This window comes from Ascaphus truei, chromosome 7 (assembly GCF_040206685.1).
Source record: "Ascaphus truei isolate aAscTru1 chromosome 7, aAscTru1.hap1, whole genome shotgun sequence".
Lineage (NCBI taxonomy): Eukaryota > Metazoa > Chordata > Amphibia > Anura > Ascaphidae > Ascaphus > Ascaphus truei.
The window spans coordinates 86,183,942-86,204,996 of NC_134489.1; positions in this window are offsets into that span (position 1 = coordinate 86,183,942).

The following is a 21,055-nucleotide window of genomic DNA, read 5'->3' on the forward strand; positions in this document are numbered from 1 at the left end:
ACGGTTTACAAGAATGTCATTAGAAGGAGGCGTAAAGGCTCGCACTCTACTGAGGCAGCGACATCTGGTGTGTCCTCAAGAGCAGAGTCTAAGGAAGGTATGAGTGTGTCATCCTCATAAGAGCACCGAGATAAATGGTGGGCACCGTTATTCACAGGGTATGCTGAGTGGATGGACCGCACCAGATTTGTATTGATAAAGAAAGATACTGTAGATCACTGGTGGGACGCAGGCACCTATTCTCCACAGGAGGTTGAAGATGAGTTAGATAACAGGTGGAGAGACACTATGCAGAAAGTAATTACCCCCAAAGGCTCATCTATTCTGTATGATGATATTGCGCCTGAGGAGCCAAAGTTCTGGGTACTGCCAGGAAATGCTGGAAACCGGAAACTTACTAAGTTAAGTAGAGCAGGAATCTCATGGCTATGAGTTTCCAAACGTGCCAGAGCCGATCATGCAGGAGATAGAGGACCAGAGAGGCACCTGGCTCAGAAATGCAGTCCTTGAGCCCTTAAGAATTAAGTTTGGTAGCACTGCCTACATAAGGGAGGACAAAATATGTTCTGTAATGAAATTTTAGAGTACAGACAGGAACATATTCATGCATAACATATTGTACAGACCGGAGAATGGGCCTGTGCAACCTTTCTTTGTTAAGATTGTGGATAATAATGCGCGGGAAGTGAAGAAGCCTGATCCCCGTCATTATTATTGGAGTTAAGGGTTCTCCATGTTGGGAGTTTCCCGCTGTTATGTCACCATCATGGGTGTTACAGTCTCGTGTACACAATATTAACTAATTATGTTTTGTATGTTCACAGATTGTTCACCTGCAGGATGGTCCAGCAAATTAGGTCCAAGTAGGGACCATTGGATTTCCACCTGAGGGAGAGTGTAGCCCTGGTAAAAAATGGGGCTATAGTTATATCCTCCTCCTGGTATAATACCTGCTAAGGGCAGGTTGACAGGAGTTATCATGGGTTTCCTCCACTTCAAGCACTTGCCCTGAATGGTGGTGGAGGTAGGTTATCTTATCCTGTGTCCAATCAAGAGACACAGGGGCGGTGCCTGCTGAGATCATAAAGAGCAGTGCATTTTCTATTCAGTATGACAGTAAAGAGTCTGGAGTGAGAGTTAGTGTTAGGGAGCAGAGGAGTGAGCAGCTCATGAGTAGAGCTGATAGGATATAGTGAGGTGGACCAAATACCTCTCACCCTGCTTAGGGGGTGAGGGAAGAGCTAGCCCAACTATGGATGGCCCTAAGGTCCAGAGTGGAGGCAGGGACCATCAGTAAGGAGAACAGCTGGTGGCATTGTAAATCCACTTTACCTGTCTGCTGCTGCGGGAGACCGAGTAATAAAGGAATCTGCTGTTTAAAGAGAACCTTGTGTGAGACTGGAATCTCTCATCCCTGGGAGGGGGATTTCTGTGGTAGGGATTCCACTCCGCGTCCCTGGGGCTTACTACAGATGGAGGCGCTGCACCATTGAAGGAGAACGAAGGCAACCATCCCAGTAACCTGTTCCTGTTGTCCCCCATGTCATCGCAGGAGACTTAGGCCCTCCTGTTGCCAGCATGTATGCACCACACAGACATATAGCCAGACCATAGAACACCTTAGGGGGTCCGATCTGCGACCGGGTGGGGGTCCATGGATTATATGTGTAAAAGAGTGTTAAAATCAGTTTCCTTCTGAAACATGGCTGGTGCCTAAACCTGTAGCTGTTTTGTATACTCTAACATTCCAAAAAATCAATAGGATGAATATCATAGTGTTGAGTGAATTGAATTGGTTTGGGTAAAGAGATTAGAGAGTTGACAAAGTCAGTCAAACTCATTTCATTGCCATTCTAGATTAAAAACAGATCATTGTTATACCATATGTAAAAAGCAATTGATTCTGTGTTTTTATAAAAAATATATCTGGTCTCGTAGTCAAACGTATAAATTGGCACATGCCGGGGCCAGATTTGACCCCATAGACATACCCGCCAAATTTTAAATAATTCAATGTCAATGCCAAAGTGATTAGCTGGATCAAAAATTCAGCAGGAGGACCTTCGTAAAGTGGATTATTAATCAAATATTTTCTGACAGCTTCTACACCCTCACCATGCAGTATAACAGTGTATAAACTTTGTACATCCAATGTGACAAACAGTGTGTCCTGTGCAAGGGAATTGATATGTGCAATTTTATTGAAGAAAGTGGTGGTGTCTTTAAAATAGGCAAATGTTCTCTGAACAATTGGCTGTAGCAAAAAGACTACAACTGTGAAATAGGTTTAAGTAAAGATCCAGGTATTAGTAAGTGATTTGTGGATTTTAGGTAGTGGGTAAAGAATATGAATAATATAACATGACTGCTTAAGAAAGTGAGATATTAATTCAGTGATCCATAGATTAGAAATTGCTTTTTGGATAATATCAGCAAATTTGTTTTTTATACAGCAAAGTTGTATCAGCTGATGATCGGATGTATGTATTCATTTCACTCAGTTATCTAAGTATTTCTTTATGATAGTGCACATCATTCTCACTCACGATATCGCCACCCTTATCTGCGCTGCTGATCACAATTATTTTATTTTCAGAACATGACTGAAATTAGTATAATAATTATTTGTAGGCATTTTATTACGTTCAGACGCTACTGAATCCGTTTACATGTAGTAATTGAAGGGTTATTCGACTTAGGGTCGAAGGAACTGTGTGGTCTATACTGTTGTCTCTCATCTGTCTTAGTCTTGTCATTAAAGAAATCACGTAGTTTCAGGTCTCTGAATTTTAATCACGTCAACCGTCCACTGAAAATTGAAATTGAAACGGAAGCCCTTTGACAGAACCCCTGTCTCAATAAGTGACAATGTGTAGCTTGAGAGATTTACCATCAAGTTTTTTTCTGTCTGAGTGATCTTCTGTCTTTTGTGTTTAGTGCGGCCCCGCCTTGAATGCAGTCTTCATCTGTTTTTTCCTGTATACCATGGGTTCTCTAGGACCATGTGGTTATACCTAAAACATCAGGTGGTCTATTGTGAATTCTTGTGCAATTAGAGAATTCAATATCTGAATTGGACGAAGCCCCTGAGTTCTTACCAATAGAATTAATTTGTACAGGATCTACAATATCTCATTCATCTATTAAAGGAGGGTGGGGGCTGGGGGGAGGGGGCGGTCAATGTCATTGAATCCCAGTACCCATCTGCAAACACAGTGTTCTTTGTAGATTAACACTTAGATTTGTCCAATTGGGAGATATGGGGGTAACCCCCAGGTGGTGCTCTAAATGTGCAAGGTTGTCATTGAAATTTTCCAAAAAATATGTACTTAGAAAATCGGTATAAAAATAATAATAATAATGAAGCGTTTATCCGAGTGTCCCGTGGGTATGCCGATGGTGTGTGTGGGCCTGAATCACCCCCACCTCACCTGTGTAGAGCCATGGAAAAGTTCTGACCACGCCGATGATACACACCCCCCCCCCCAGTAGACAAATGGGGTAAAAACCTCCTCAGCCGAACGTGCGGCAACCCGGTAAAATTGGACAAGCAGATGGTAGTAGAGACCTGCAAGCAGAGTCTCCCGCCGCCTTACCGGGTGCCCGATGGATGTCCTGCGATGTACCGGTCCGTTGCTGTCGGGGCGTAGGTGGTGGCTGCTGGTAGAAGGAACAGGACGATCCACTCCTCCGTGATGTGTCCGTCAGTTGTGTTGCTTCCCGGTGAAGGTGAGGGGCAGGGTTATCGGCTACACACTGGCTAAACCCAATCCACTCCGCAGCTTGAAGAGGAAATCCTCTCGATGTTGACAGCTGATCCGCAATAATGGTACCGTGGCGTGCTGCTATACTAGGGTAAAAAATCAGGAACGTGGCAAAAGAGTAGAGCACTGCCAAAAGAGAAAATCCAAAAAGGGTCTGGTGCAAAAAAGTATTGATCATTTATTAGGCATATAAGCCAAAAAGGACAAACACACTAACATTTAAAAACAGTTTTTTTAGTCCATGTTCATTTTGTAAGAGGTTAGCTATATAGATAGAGCTAGGGCTATCTAGATGGCTGCTCTAGACATAGATATTCACCTATATAGCTAGGATCCATTTACACCTCCTCTTATTCTTTGTAAGTTTATAGTTTTTCCCACTCAGCCTTCATTTAGGTTTTGACTATAAGGGATTAGTGATATAACAATATCCCCACTATACTTACCTGTGTGACACTTCAACTACACTTATAGACCATTATAGGGTTAAATAGACTGACAATAGGGTTTATATACATTTTACCCTATGTATCACCCCACCTCTCCGGTCTTTTAATTATTTTATTTAACTTTTTGTCCTGCATTTATGGCTTACTCCAAACAGCTTTATTTTAAGATTATACAATAAATATTAAGTTTTAACTAGGGTGTATTTCTTTAGTGCCACAATATAGGGATTCTTTATTTCCTCTCACTCAGTCTATTATCCATTCCCTGTGAGCACCACCCCTCCCCTACACTGTTTGGTGTATTAGTCCCTCTCCATTCGCTTGAGCAGGGTATATCTGCTAAACCACTATTTGCAGATTGTATCCGTTTATATATAAAGTGATGGAGCCTAAATGAATTGGTGCATAAAAAAATCCTTATGTGCTGCCCAAGGGGGAAGAATTTGAACAAAAACAGATCCTACCCACTGTTACCAATCGGCTACTATACTACACAAAAACCTGGGTGCGTCATGCACAAACTGCATTACCAATTGTAGCATGGTGACAGGAGCTATGTTTAAACATTCTCATACAAACGATGAAACTACGACACAGGCTCACTTGTACCAGTAATTTTGTAGTGTACATTACTGTCTGTCCATATGGCCTACATTATATCGGGAAGACTGACAGGACTTTTAAGGAGATGATGGCAGGACACCGCTCAACCATCAAGGCAGCACTAAGGACATACATTTGGACAAACTGGTGGCTAAACATTTTGCTACAGTAGGGCATCGATTGCCTACCCTACGATACATGATAATTGACCATGTGCCAGCACTTCGCCGAGGAGGGGATCGATCCAACATGCTTCTTCACAGACAAGCGTAATGAATTCAATAGTTATAAACATTATCTCCTTGTAGACTCAATGAGCACCATGGATTAGGTTGCTTTTTGTGATAACCCAGTTTTCTATTATGTATCAATAACCGGGTCTGGACTACAAATGCATGGACTCCTGTTCTTTCCTACAATGATTTGTTGGAACAGTAGGATAAGGATGACAATTACGCTTTATTGATCTCGGCAAAACTCCTAAAATGTGGCTTTGTTGCTTGAAGTCGGGATGGAATATATATTTTTCCACTTATCTCAGGACGTTGCACACCTCGGTTACCTCTGGGTAGATCTTGATGAATGGTGAAATTTTACACATATCTGCTACAAGGTGTTCTGCAAGTTAACGACTTAACCAAAAATGGAGGAAATCGCAGGCCTTTACTACTATTTTGCCTATATTACACTTACCTGAAGTAATCGAATGAACCTGGGCAATATACAATATCGGTTTTGTCTTCACATCAGTCCATCATTCTAATCCATCATCCAGCACACCTGCTTAATGAAGCATATTAATAGCTCCGTAGCTGATAATTTACACCTCATAAATAAACCTTGGCCCCTTGCAGACGCACTTACCAGAACGCCCTCCTACTGTCTCTGTAAGCTCTTTGAAGCAGGGACTCCTTTTCTAAATGTTACTTTTATGTCTGAAGCCCTTCTTCCCATTATGTGTTATTTGTATTATTTGTTATTTATATGATTGTCACGTGTATTACTGCTGCAAAGCGCTATGTGCATTAATCGCGCTATATATATATATAAAGACATACATACATACATCATGTGGACAAATGGTACTGTAACACAGGCAGTTAACTTGATACAATCTTAATCACAAATAGGTTAAATCCACGGATAAGTGCATTGATAGTTTTTTCTTCAATGTTAGCGACTATGAGAATGGTCATCAAGATTAAATATCCAATAATCTTCTGGAATATAACAGCACATTTTTGACGTATAAGGATGGGACTGTGAAGTATTCATTTTGTACTATGCACATAATGATATTGTGCATGTAGAGCTACTTATTTTGAATAGACAAATGATGATTCCATGCACTAGGTTCTATTTTTTATTTTTATTGAACTTTTAGCATGTTTCACTGTATTTATTTTGGCAACAATGTTAGAGTACACATTTTTCACCGCAACATTACACAGCATTTAGTTTTCACTGTTTGCATCTCTCTGTTACACTGGCCGAGGGGAGCTCTTCTTTTTAGCCTCTAGGGGGTGAAATGTCTAGTGTTTTTGATTGACACAGTACACTTAGTATCTTGATATACTGTAAATAGATTGAATTGTGTTCCACAAGTGATATATAAACGTTTCAATCTGTTATGGACCTTCATCAGGGTGGTGTACCATGGGAAGAGTGTTCATCTCGGGTATATATATTTCTTGACCTCCAATCTCTAGGAGTATATTGATCATCTCTTTCAGAAATATGTTATTGGTCTAAAATCTTATCTTAAAGATACCACATATGTTTTGTCCACTCTAGAACATATCGATTGGAACAATTAACTTATATTGGTAATGTGTGACGTTATATTGGTAACATGTGATGTTGCCGTTCTATTTTATTGGGGGATCTAGAGATGCCAGAACTACAGGCTCTTTTTGGATTGGAGGCCATAGCGTTTATTTTAAAACATATTTTATTTTAGTTTAACAATAGCTATTTTCTTCAGTTATGTGGTACCACGATGGGTACCAAAGGTATGCTAATGCAGCGGTGCATAAACTGTGGGGCACCCCCTCCAGGTGGGCAGGAGATTTGTCTGGGGGGGGTGCAGGCGGTTGCAGAGGCCCCACGCTCTTCCCCCAGGCATTTAAATTAAATGCCGGGGGATCGCGTGAGGCCTCTGCAACTAACTTATCGGGATTCTGAAGAGTGGCAGGGACTCATTGCCAAGGCAATGTGGCATCAGATGACACCACGGTGCCATGCGGAGTGATGTCACACATCCATCACCATAGCAACGGTGTCACATGATGTCACATGACTCTGCGGCGTCATTTGACGCCGCCGAGCATGGTGAGGTGGGCGCGAGAGCACGGTGGAGCAGGCAGGGGGGCGCAGCTGAAAAAGTTTGCCATCCCCTGTGCTAATGTATTGTATTGTATTGTATGTCTTTATTTATATAGCGCCATTAATGTACATAGCGCTTCACAGTAGTAATACATGTGGTAATCAAATAAATAACAGATAATATAAATAACAGATCATGGAAATAAGTGCTGTAGACATAAACGTAACATTAAGGAAGGGGAGTCCCTGCCCCGAGGAGCTTACAGTCTAATTGGTAGGTAGGGAGAACGTACAGAGACAGTAGGAGGAGTTCTGGTAAGTGCGTCTGCAGGGGGCCAAGCTTTATGTATCATGTTCAGAATATTCACAGTGCTATTCATATGCTTCTTTAAGCAAGTGTGTCTTAAGTTGGGTCTTAAAGGTGGATAAAGAGGGTGCTAGTCGGGTACTGAGGGGAAGGGCATTCCAGAGGTGTGGGGCAGTCAGTGAAAAAGGTTTAAGGGCTTTAGATACAAAGGGGGTAGAAAGAAGACATCCTTGAACAGAACGCAAGAGTCGGGATGGTGCATAGCGAGAAATTAGGGCTGAGATGTAAGGAGGGGCAGAAGAGTGTAAAGCTTTAAAAGTGAGGAGAAGAATGGAGTGTGAGATGCGGGTTTTGATCGGAAGCCAGGAGAGGGATTTCATGAGGTGAGATGCTGAGACAGATCTAGGAAAGAGTAGAGTGATTCTGGCAGCAGCATTTAGGATAGATTGTAGGGGAGACAGGTGAGAGGCAGGAAGGCCGGACAGCAGGAGGTTACAGTAATCAAGACGGGAGAGAATGAGGGCCTAAGTCAGAGTTTTAGCAGTCGAGCAACAGAGGAAAGGGCGTATCTTGTTATATTGCGGAGGAAAAAGCGACAAGTTTTAGAAATGTTTTGAATGTGAGGGGCGAATGTGAGAGAGGAGTCGAGTGTGACCCCTAGGCAGCATGCTTGGGCTACTGGGTGAATGATCGTAGTTCCAACAGTAATGTGGAAGGAGGTAGTAGGGCCAGGTTTGGGAGGAAGTATGAGGAGCTCTGTTTTAGCCATGTTGAGTTTAAGGCGGCGGAGGGCCATCCAGGATGATATAGCAGAGAGACATTCAGAAACTTTGGTTTGTACAGCAGGTGTAAGGTCGGGTGTTGAAAAGTATATTTGTGTGTCGTCATGGGCATATGGGAAGAGGACCATATTTGTTCCATTAACACATTTGGTGAGAACCTGGTCCTATGGCATAGGTACATTGATGCTGTGCTTTTTATTTGGAAGGTCAACATAGAATATCTAAATACATTATGTATCTGAATCGCAATGACTGCAATTTGAAATTTATATAAAAACTAAGAAACTGTAAATTGAAGTTTTGGATTTGGAATTATTTAAAGGACAGGAGTCTGAAAACCAAAATTTATTTAAAACCAGTGTATACATTAGTAATAATTATATATTAAAATCTAATCACCACCATCCAAAATGGATTTCCAACATCCCTTTTGGCCATTTAAGATTAAAAAGAAAATGTATAGATCAGTAAATATACTACCAACAATCAGAAATTCTGAAAAGGAGGTTTGTGAAAACGATTCTAATGATTTAACAGTAAAAGAAGCTTTTGAAAAAAACAGATATCCCATTAACCTAAATCTGAACAAAGAAAAAAGAGTAAGACAGGTGAAAGATTTCAAGACGGCATATATTACACAATATAATAGGGAAACTATAAAGAATGTGATTGCCACATATTGGCATATTTTGCAGTGTGACCCAGTATTAGGGGGAAATATTCCTGATTGCCCTAGCATTATTTTTTAGCAAGGCCCCGAACCTACAGAATAAGTTGGCCCCTAGTAACCTCAAAACAATTAAGAGTTCTACTAAGAGTTGGCTAAATCATCCAAAAGATTTTTTCAGCTGTACATGTGCTTTCTGTTCAAAAGAGAAGACCAATTTAAAATCTAAATCTTTGGGTGAACATTTTCAGTTAGCTGATTTTATTAATTGTAAAATGGACCATGTAGTCTACCTTTTAGAGTGTCATTGTGGGTTGCAATATGTGAGGAGGACCACACGACCATTAAGGGTGCTAATTTTGGAACATTTGGGTATTATGTAGTCTTAGATCCATGTCTATGTGTTTTTTTGGGGCCAGTTGTGGCAAATCAATTGTTTCCAACTCTGGGTCCATAAGGCTGCGTCCAGGGTGAAGCTGAACGTGCATACGCGCTCATGATCAGCGCGATCAAACACGCTGCGACAATGTGTTGGTCCAGAGTGCGCGCATGTGTCCATGAGCACTCCACGCTCAGGTGCTTGCCGAGACGATTTTTTTGTATTTGTCGCGCTTGCCATGGTCAAGTGAGCAGTTCAGCCAATGAGACGTCAGACGCTGATATGGGAATCGGTCCACTGATAGACCATGTGATTCCACCATCCTGCAGTCAGCGATCTTTTTACCGAGCCAGCAATCAGAGTGGCTCACTGGGTAGGTGGCTGACTGACTGGTGGGTGTGTGACTGACTGAGTGGGCAACTGACTGGGTGGGGGAGGGTGACTGAGTGGGTGACTGACTGGGTGTGTGAGTGAGTGACTAACTGGGTGGGTGGGTGAGTGACTCGACTGACTGACTGGGTTGGTGACTGGGTGAGTGGGTTGCCGGGGGGGGGGGAGAGAAGAAGGGGTCCGGTGATTGACGGGCGATTGGGGGGGGGGCAACCGCCAGATACTACATCCCCCACCCTGCAGGCCGGACACCCTGCTCCTCTGCGCATGCGCGCCGAGACTTCTGCGCATGAGCACCGGGATCTCCGGACGGAGTATTCTTTTGCGCATGTGCCAAGCCCGATGACCCGCCAGGGTGACCGCATTTGTCGAGGATTGTATATATATATATATTTTATATATATATATATATATATAATACTGCTTGTAAAAAAATCCTATGCTTTCCGATGCTGCATACTGCGTGCTATATTGTAATATGTAATGTAAGTAGGAACATAGTGCACTATAATTTGTTTTTTATTTATCTATTTCCAGTTATGAAACCTGCCCTTCCTGAATTTTGAAGATTTGTTCACTTGGTAGAACATCTGGAACAGTTCTTGATGTGATTTAGAGCTACATGTATTATTATTATTTACTGATTTATCATGCATATATTAATTTATATATTGTTAGATATCACATTCTATCACATTTAACAATTGGACTTACACTTGATTTGAACTTTATTGATATTAGTTGTACTAATAGATTTATGTGCACTATTATTTTCACTATAAATTGGGAGCACCCTTTACACTTCTTATTTTGTACATAATGCTAAAAGAACAGGACAATTCCAGAACAATGAAGCACTGCCATAGTAATAGTACTCCTCATCCACAGGAAAGGAGACAAACAAGACCTCAAGAACTACAGGCCAATCAGTCTACTTCAAAATTACTTACAAGATTTTTTACTAAGATACTCACTCACTAATCAGCTGCAACAGACCCTGGACTTTACTCAGCCTACAGAACAAGTTGGGTTTTGCAGTGGATACAACACAATGGACCACGTCCACGTGATACAAGAAGTGATTTTCCGAAGTAATGAATATGATCTACCAACTTAGAATGTGTAAATTACGAAAAAGCATTTGATTCTACTGTATCAACACGTCCGCAGGTTTAAATGCAAAAAGAAGACATAATGTTGAAGAAACGTACATTGATATTATAAGGAACATGTCACCAATGCTTTTCACAGCAACGCTTGAAGAATTGTTCAGTACATTGAATTGGGAAGGGAAAGGAATTAGAATCAACAGGGAATAATTGAGTCACCTACAATTTGCAGATGACTGTTATTTTTACCAGAAATCCAGAAGACTTCCAGCAACAAAGCAGAGAACTTGACGAAGGAAGTAAAAAGGCGAGCCTCCATTGGAATCTCAGAAAGACCAAAGGGATGTTCAACAAATGTGTAAACAATACCAAGATTTAAATAAACGGAATAGAACTAGAAGAAGTGGAAGACTATGACTAGACATTGACATTGACTAGCAAGTAACAATTTATGGAAGAAAGGACAATCTTTCAAGGAAATATTCTACTGTGCCTCAAGAGGAAAGTATTCGACCAGTGTATTCGTCCCGTGCTCATGTATGGATGTGAAACTTGGACCCTAAATTCGAAGATAATTGCGAAGCTTCACCCAACTCAGTTGAATTTCTGAGGGGCCTCTGAATGTTCGGTAGAACTCTTGGTCGATGAAATGTTTTATTTACCGTTATCCCCACCCTGTCCTTATCAGAGAACAAATAAAGTTGAGGAGGTAGGGAGGGAGGGAGGAGTGGATGTACAAGCACTTGCAAAACCGACACTGACATCATATAAAATGGAGTAGCCAGAGGAATCCAAACCCCTTCCAAATCCAATTAATTAAAAATACTTGCAGATGTCAGATTTGAGTAAAAAAAAGAGTCAATTACACAGACGAGACCCCTTAAACATGTCACTGGAATTAGTTCACTTTGGTCCTAGGAGGGGTTCCCTTTTAATACAAAACTGTTGATCATATTAGCTTTTGTAATTATTTATAGATGGAAAGTAGCTCAAAAAGCATAAATAAAATATAGAATACGAATATGTATTATATTCTTTCACACGTGCTAAAACATTCATTAACAATAGTGATTTATTTCCATTACTATTTTGAACCGGTTTTCTTCCAGAAATGATGATGTGGTTCCACTTTTCTTCTTTGTTTGAACTGATTATAATTATAATACCATAATCTAAATCATGATAAATACCACGATGAGTGGTTTCTATAAATACAGTACCAGGTTTATGTAGTGGATAAAAAGTAGACATGTATTATACTGATCTTCCAAACTGTTCCACTTAATCAAACTCTTTCAGTGTATAAAGTGAAGATGAAAAGGGTGTTGGCCTAAAAAGGAGTGCTCTTATTGGGCTGTTTGGTTTAAAATAAAGTGGGGGTTGAGTTCTTAATTAAATATTGGGGCAATGGTTCAAAGGATTTTATGGTATAGGAAGGAATCTAAGCAATATTTGGGCTGTAAACATAACAAGGGGAAGATACTTTATACGACATTCCTTCTTCTTTAATAAGAAATTGGAATTGTATGTAATAAAAAAATTAAAAAATGAAAGTGGTACTTTGAGTGTAAAAAATGTAGTGTTCTCTGTACCCTGTAGTGCTATAACACTACATGAAGCAGCAGCAAATCAGTGTTTTTATTATGCGGAATGGTAGATATGCCATACTATATATACATATTTGGAGGCAACCCCAAAACCTGAATATTTGGGCCAGAAAGCATGTCTAGGAAGAAGGAATGGCTCATTGAGGAAAGGCACTGACTCTGTCAACAATGACCCTGAGTTTGAACCAGGGGAATCTAGTTCAGGTGCCAATGTCAGCTCTTGGTGGCCTTGGGTAAATCCCTTTATCTCCCTGTGCCTCAGGCACCAAAATCATAGATTGTAAGCTCATCTGGGCAGCGACTTTGTCTGCAACAATCCTATGTGCTGCGTACTGCGCACTATACTGTAATTGTGAAGCAAGATAGATGGGACATGAACCCCAAACTAGTGCTCAATTACTGCTGGCCCCATATAGATCCTTGAAAAATCAGTAAATTACGTAGGACAGACGGGCTGTATAGAATGAATGAATATCCAAGTCCCATATGTTAGTGCGGACATGCATACAGGCTGGGGGGAGGGGTAATGAATCAAGGAGGGAAACAGAGCCACTGAGGTGCCCACCGTAAGGTGAGAAGCCCAGTAAACACCAACACTCCCTGCAGTCCCACGACCCCACTACACCTGGTGTCACGCAGAGACTGGAAACCTGTGCACAGAGTTGATCCTCATGAAGAATGTGCCGACAGGAAAGAAACAGCCGTGTATGGAAGCGTGCTCCAGCCAAGGTAAGTAAGGAAGAAAAAATGGTCGGAAGGTGATGCACTGCTAAGGCTACGGCCCCAGTGACAGCACTACATGCGCGTCTGCGAGGCTGGTGGCGCGTGCAGCCGAGTTCCCCGCTCTGCAGTGAGCTGCAGGGAGAAAGGGAAGGGGGGCGTGACGGGCGAGTGACATCACCCGGCAGGTGAGCCCTCATTGGGGCGTGGCCTAGCGCTCCGTTGCTACTTCTGCTCACAATTTTAATGTGAGTCTGAAAAACGCACAGCGCAGCGCGGCAGCACCCCATCGCAGCGGGCCCGGCCCCATTGAAGGGGCGGCTTTTGTCCACGCAGCGCCCGCCATAGCGAGCGCTGCAGTAGCCTTAGTGATAGTATTAAGCTACCAAACGCAACTTGATGAAAAAGTCAAATATAATAAACAAAAATTGAGGTATACATGTACAAGCGTAACTCTGACGCATTTCGTTCCGGTAGGAACTTTGTCAAAGAGTGTAATTGTGAAGCACTTTGAGTCCCATTGGAAGAAAAGCGCTATATGTAATAAAGTTTATTATCACTATGTGCTATATCATTTTTCTGGCTTTACATTTATTGAGAACATAACTCTTATCCATGTCTGCATGTAATTCCTCTTTACAAACACCTTGTTGAGGAATGACGGAAGAGTATGCTAAAAACAATGACATGTACGTATAACTCTTTTATGCCTGGAATCATTATAGAAAGCAGTACATTTTATTTTTTACATCAAACTACTTAAGGCTATTTTTCAACTATCGCAGACACTAGAGTACTAATTTTAGTATGAAAGTATACAAGATGACATAAATTCTATAAACACATGGCTTCTTTTGGCTTCAGAGTTCAAATAGGAAATATGAAACAAACATTTTTTTTTCTTCAAAACAAACTAGAAACGTGTAATAAAAACAGCCTGACAGGTATTTATCTTTTATTCAGAGTAACTAACACACTGTTAAAGGAGAGATACAAGTTACCCAACCAATTTAGCCAAAGTGAGAGACAAGAATACACATTTTCCTTGTCAAAACAGAAATGTTCCTGGAAATAAGGTGGCTCCTGAGATATGTATGGAAGGCTGAATCTCGAACAGTACTGAAGACAAAATAACTCTGACTTGCAGTCTCCTAAATAGCAACTACTGTAAAACTCCAGAACTGCCTCAAAGATATTACAAGAACTTTGTCAAGTAGCACATGAGAAAATAGAGCCCACAGCCATATAGTAAGCAAAAAAATTCTCTTTGAGTATTGACATGACAGTTTTTGAAAGTTCAAGCAGAAAACCAATTATAATGAGCACTGGAAAGCCCGGAGCCCTGCTGTTCAATAAATAAAAAGTACAACAAACTATTTTCCAAAAAGGTTCTAGAGAGTTTCTTCTTGCCCCACTACTTACAATATGATTACATAAATAGTCTCTATTTGCTGTTGAATTGCCAGGCAGCTGTATTAAAGTACAAATCAAATCAAGTTAGGATTAGAAAGTAAAAGAGCATGGTTTAAAGTAATCTATCCCCTAGGAACTGTGCTCAGATTCATCAAACAGAGCTTAAAGTACAGTATATCTTATACCCCTGTGTTTCCGAGCTGTACTACTGCAAAACCAGTTATTATTTTTGATATCCAGAGAATGTTGATAGTAGCTTTAGCAGACTCACTTCCTTATTAAAAAAGTACTATAAACTATATCTGTCACTTATTGTTATTCCTCCTGGTTAAGATTCATGAGGTGGACATCCGTACTTAACACTGGATAAGTGATTGTTGATCATCTTCTTCCTATTGCAGATGAAACTTTAAGATTACCGTTTCCATGTTTAAGATACAATTACCAATAATTTAGAAGTGTTTGTTATGTGCATTTTTCATAAAGTCACTTTATCTCATTGTGCCTCAAGTAGCAAAATCATAGATTGTAAGCTCATCTGGGCAGGGACAGTGCCTGTAAAAATTCCTATGTGCTGCGTACCGCACGCTATTCTGCAATTGTGAAGCGCTTTGAGTCCAACTGGGAGAAAAGCGCTATAAGAAAATAAAGTTATTGTTATTATTAATAATAGAATACAGAATCAATACAGTGGAACAAAAATGTTGACAATTCAGAGTAACAATACCCTACATTTGAGGTGTGACAATATGGGTGATGTAGTACCTTAAATAACACCTAAACAAACACATACAAAAATTACATATATTTATTTAATTGATTTAAAGATAATTATGAAGTATGAAATTAAAGCTATCAAGAAGATTGTAGTGTCACAGAATACTTTCTGCATTTAATTTTAAGCCGCTTGTAGCTGTATAGACATATTTCTAAAAAACAAACAAACATGTTTTCGTTATCACAAGTTGGTTTCAAGTTCATTAACGCATTATTCAATAAGGGCTCCCTTTTAACATTGCTACTGATTTCTATTTAAATGTGGGAAAATATTGTGCTTTTTTGTTACTCGTTCTTAACCTAATATAACAATTTTGAAGAGAAAGACCACGTTAAAACATTAAAGGAGCAATCCATGCAATATCCTACGTGTTTAAAAAAATAAATAAATTAAATAATTTCTGTAGTATTAAATAATACTTACTACTTTTTTTTAAAATTCAACTCTTAATGCCATTTTTAATGTTTTAATATACCGTACTAAGCATCCTTTGATTTCTGGAGCAGGTTTTAGCACCCTTCCCAGCAGTGCACGATATTTGCAACACTTTCCTGTTTCCTGTCACAATAGATAATGTTAAAATAGTAATATAGGAATACATCGTAGCTGCTCAGTTCCACTGACTGAAGGATCAATTAAAACCGAAAGGCGGCCATTAAGTGAGCCCTGGTAAGCTGGATTTTGCTGATCAATAATGGGACAACTAATTGATCTGCAACTTAAATTCAATTATGGCTCATTTAGAGATTCTCACTTTAAAAAAAAAAATATATATTTTTTGCTTTTAGATGAGAGAGAGAGAGAGAGAGAGAGATCATGTCTTAGGCAGGCCTGCAACCCTGCCTTTCACCATTATCACCCAGCATACAGTGTTTCCACTGCAGCAAGGGATTCTGGGAAATGACATGCAAATGAGTACACTGTGTCACCTTTTGCTTGAAAAAACATTGTTACATGGAGCCCATATAAGCTAATGCTTGCTGTTAACACAGCTTTGAAGCACAGCATGGGAATCAGATGCAAAGCCAGAGAAACCATTCACAGACATGTTATAACCTTAATGGGTATCATCAGTGTAAAGTTGGTTGTACTGCTGGCTTTGCAATTTTCAAGGCTGTGGGGTTTACCATCACGTTTTAATAAATTTTGCTATATGCAATACGGTGGAGGTTTCTTGTTGCCTTTTTCACCCACCATAACTTAAAATGTGATGATATATATATATATATATATATATATATATATATAAAAAATAAAAAATAAAAAAAAATATATATATATATATATATATATATATATATATATATATATATATATATATATATATGTAACCCATGCTTCCCCACCCAATCGCAGATCGGGCCCCCTAAGGTGTTCTGTGGTCTGGCTACATGTCTCTGTGTGGTGCATACCTGCTGGCAACAGGAGGGCCTGAGTCTCCCGCGGTGTCATGGGGGAACAACAGGACAGGTTACTGGGGTGGATGCCTTCGTTCTCCTTCAATGGTGAAGGGCCTCCATCTGTATTTAGCTCCAGGAATGCGGGGTGGAATCCCTACCACATAAATCCCCCTCCCAGGGATGAGAGATTCCAGTCTCACACAAGGTTCTCTTTAAACAGCAGACTCCTTTATTCAGTCTCCCGCAGCAGAAGACAGGTACAGTTAATTTACAATGCCACCAGCTGTTCTCCTTAGTGATGGTCCCTGCCTCCACTCTGGACCCAAGAGCCATCCAGAGTGGGGCTAGCTCTTCCCTCACCCCCTAATCAGGGTGAGAGGTATTTGGTCCATCTACTATCTTCTATCAGCTCTACTCATAAGCTGTTCACTCCTCTGCTCCCTAACACTAACTCTCACACACTGACTCACACTGTCAGAACTACACTAAATAGGAAATGCACTGCTCTTTATGGTATCAGCAGGCACCGCCCCTGTGCCTCTTGATTGGACACAGGGTCAGGTGACCTACCTCCACCATTCAGGGCAAGTGCTTGAAGTGGGGAAAACCCATGATAACTCCTGGCAACCTGCCCTTAGCAGGGATTATACCAGGAGGAGGATAGAACTATAGCCCCATTTCTTACCAGGGCTACATATATATATTAAATATATATATATTATATGCAGAAAATATATATATTTTTAAAGTGGGAATCTCTAAATGGGCTGTAAACAAATTTAAGTTGCCGATCAATTAGTTGATAGATGATATATCAATTAGTTGATGGTAGATATATATACATGTATCTTGTCAAGCCTTTTACACTATGCAAACTTTACCTTTAAATCTATGTACAAGTTCTACAACATCCTCCACCACATAGCATTAATGGCTTATTATACTATTATAATTGCTATTCCTCCATAAGACACTTCCCAGGGTTGGAAGACACCTTATGACCTATTCAAGTGAATGGACTGTATAGTGCCTTCCAGTGCTGGAAGGATTCTTATGGAAGAGCTTAGTAAATATGCCCCTATATTTCTTAAATATAACTACTTTGCACATTGTCTGCTGATGCAACAGAGAAGAAGTTAAGCAGTGTACCTTGATGCTGAGAGACATTGTACGGGATTCAGTAAGCAGCGATGTGGGGTATTGCACCCTGATCTTGTGTTGCCTGTCGTTGACTTGAATAGTTGGCAACGCTGGGTTGGGGCGATACTCCAGATTGTGGCTTATGGAATCCTGGTCCTATAGTCAAAATGACTCTTTGGTTAACTTCAATTAAATTCTAAAACAAACAGCTTTACACTTTGAACTTGTCAATTAAAGTAGCTGCATTAACCTCTTCAGTAATGCTTTGTCATGGTACATGCATAATTGGAGGTTAGTGTCATTTTATACATTTGAGAATAGTAAATTCAGAGGAAACTGTCATGTAACTGGGATGGGGATCAGTGATTTCTAATTCAGCTTCTAATTCTCCCTTAATCAGTTTAAGCACACACTATCTGCACTGTACCTCATAGTCCTATTCTAATGTGTACTCTTTATTTGCTTTTAAATAAACTAAAGACTGCAAGATGAACAGACTTACATTATCATCACGTTTGACATACAGTATATGTTTTAATGTATTGTGCATTGTCCAAAACTGGCTATATACAGTACTTTATCGAATAATTCTTGTACAACCATTTAAAATGGTTGCATAGTGATAATCAGGATACCATGACACCTATGAAATTGAGCTTCCTATTTCCTGCATGGAGAAATGAAGGGAACCGTGTTAATTTTAAACCTCTCTTTGATTGGGTGAACCTGTCTCTGTTGTGTGTGATTCTCTTGTCACAGGTCATTGCTTGGTGCGGCGTACCATGAAACAAACAAATAGAAAAAGGCACCTTCTGGCACTTTAAGTTTCGCTGCCATCTCACTACAGTTCCAATGGTTCCAAATGATAAAAAACAGAGCCTTGAAAAATTCCATCTATGGTTATACTGGGTAAAAATGAGTATGATTATCACATGTATTGAGAAGGGCAGGGAAGACAGCTGAAGTCATCTCAAAACTCAGGAGGAAAAGGGAAGACAAGAGGTCACAATTATATTCTAGCATCACACTTCTTCTCACTGAGATCTGATATATTCAGTTTGTTCTTGTATGGTGCTTAGGGAAGTTCTAATTAAGGGAAGAAAGAATTTTGACACATCTGAAGCAGAAATCAATATTTAGCGCTATAATCAGCAATTCCTGATGGCTTGACAATGTCACTATACACATTGTAACTATCCATTATTCTCTCAGAGAAGGAAGCCAGACGGGGCTAACAGACTTACTGCAAGCTATCATGAATCACGTAAAGCTATGTCTCATTCACGGATTCGTTCTGAGCTGCCACCAACATTGAAATTGCACTGTGCTCAAATTTGCTTAAAAAAAGAAGAAAACAAGTTAGTAAAATGTAGGTGTAAAGGATTAAAATAATATTTCCATGGTTAAATATATTTTCCATGTGTATTATAAAGCAAGTCTATTGAGTATCATGTTACACAGAAAAATCTTTTTTTTTAATAAAAACATTTAGGTTGAAAGTTCAAGATTTCCGAAAAACTCAGATCCCTCCCCAAACCAGGAGGAATGTGATACTGTGGGGCCTATGCAGAGAGCAGCGAATTTTAAAATTGGCGAATTTATTAAAAAGTAGCTTTTTTGGAGAGTTTTATTCTCCATATGCAGAAAAGTGCGAATTCTGCTATGTTTAACATGGATGCGTGTGGCGAGTTTAAATTGGCGAGATGCGCGCTTCAGAAACGTGTAAAAACAAATTCGCGCCTTTTTTTTCCCTTTGCAATGGCCGCGAGCGGCAGCTTCTTGCCAATTTTTTCTGGCGAGGCAAAAAGGAGACAATCGCGCCATTTTATTGGCGCGAACAGCCGCTAGATGCCGTTTGCGCCTCTCTGCATTAGGATATTTTTAAAACTGGTGAGATTGAGGTTCTCGCCAGCCGCGAGGCGAGTTTTACAAATAGAAAAGAAAAATTGGCGCGTTTTTCGGAACTCGCCATTTTCTGCTGCTTTCTGCGCGATTTTCTCCAAAAAATGGCGAATTTCGAAATAGCGCTGCTCTCTGCATAGGCCCCTGTATGTTTTAGGAAGGCAAATTAATCGTCCCTTTCCAAGAAACTTGCCTTTTAAACCTCAGAAAGCTAATACATGCATTTTACTCTTTCACTTCATTATTGGTTCTATTTTTGTTTATATTCATTTTTCCACTTAGATTGTAAGCTCTTCGGGGCAGGGACTTCCTTTTCCTAATGTTACTTTTATGTCTCCACTGCTTATTCCCAGTGTGTTATAGTATTACGTCCCGTGTATTACTGCTGTGAAGCGCTAGGTACATAGATGGCGCTATATAAATAAAGATATCCATGCATAAATTGGAGAAGACACACAATTATAGATTAGGTTTCACAAAGAATGTGGTCAGAAATGTATTTATCAATGATATAGGAGATTCAATTGAAGGAGTGTACTAAAATAAAAAAACAACTGTCAATGAAAGTCTATTGATCACACTACTGTATGACATCCTCAGTTTGTCAAACATCCTGTAACCTTGTTGGGAATATGAAAATAGTACATTTGGGTACATTGTTATCTGATGCAGAGGTGCAAAAGGTTAAATTGTGGCTTGGGTTAAAAAATGATGTTAACCAAAGATTTCCATGCCACTCAAGTCACGCACCTTCATATTACTGGGGGAAAATAGGGCAATGGCGGTGAAGACACTGTAAAGAATCACTAGATAAATTGGGATATGATTTTACTGTTACCAGAGTCAAAGGCAAAATATATATAGTTAATGTTGTTTCTTATAGGGATTTGTCCATGGTCTCTTTAATAAAACCTATCAGGAAAGAGGGAGGGACCTTAATATGTTCTGCTTGAAGGAAGAATAGAAAATTTCAAATGCTAGAGCAAGAGATTACATAGTTACATAGTTGGTGAGGTTGAATAAAGATGTCCATTAAGTTCAACCCATGTTAAAACTAGACGACAGATAATTATCCTGTATTTGTACTTACAGTTTCTTGAACCAGAGGAAGGTAAATAAAAAACCCCAGAGAGACATTATCCAATGATACAGTATCTCATAAGGGGAAAAATAAATTCCTTCCTGACTCCAATAATGGCAATCAGATTACTCCCTGGATCAACATCCTTCCCATCTTCACTTATTTGGTATATCCCTGTATACCTTTCCTTTTTATAAAGATGTCCAACCTTTTCTTAAAGATACCTATTGAATCTGCCA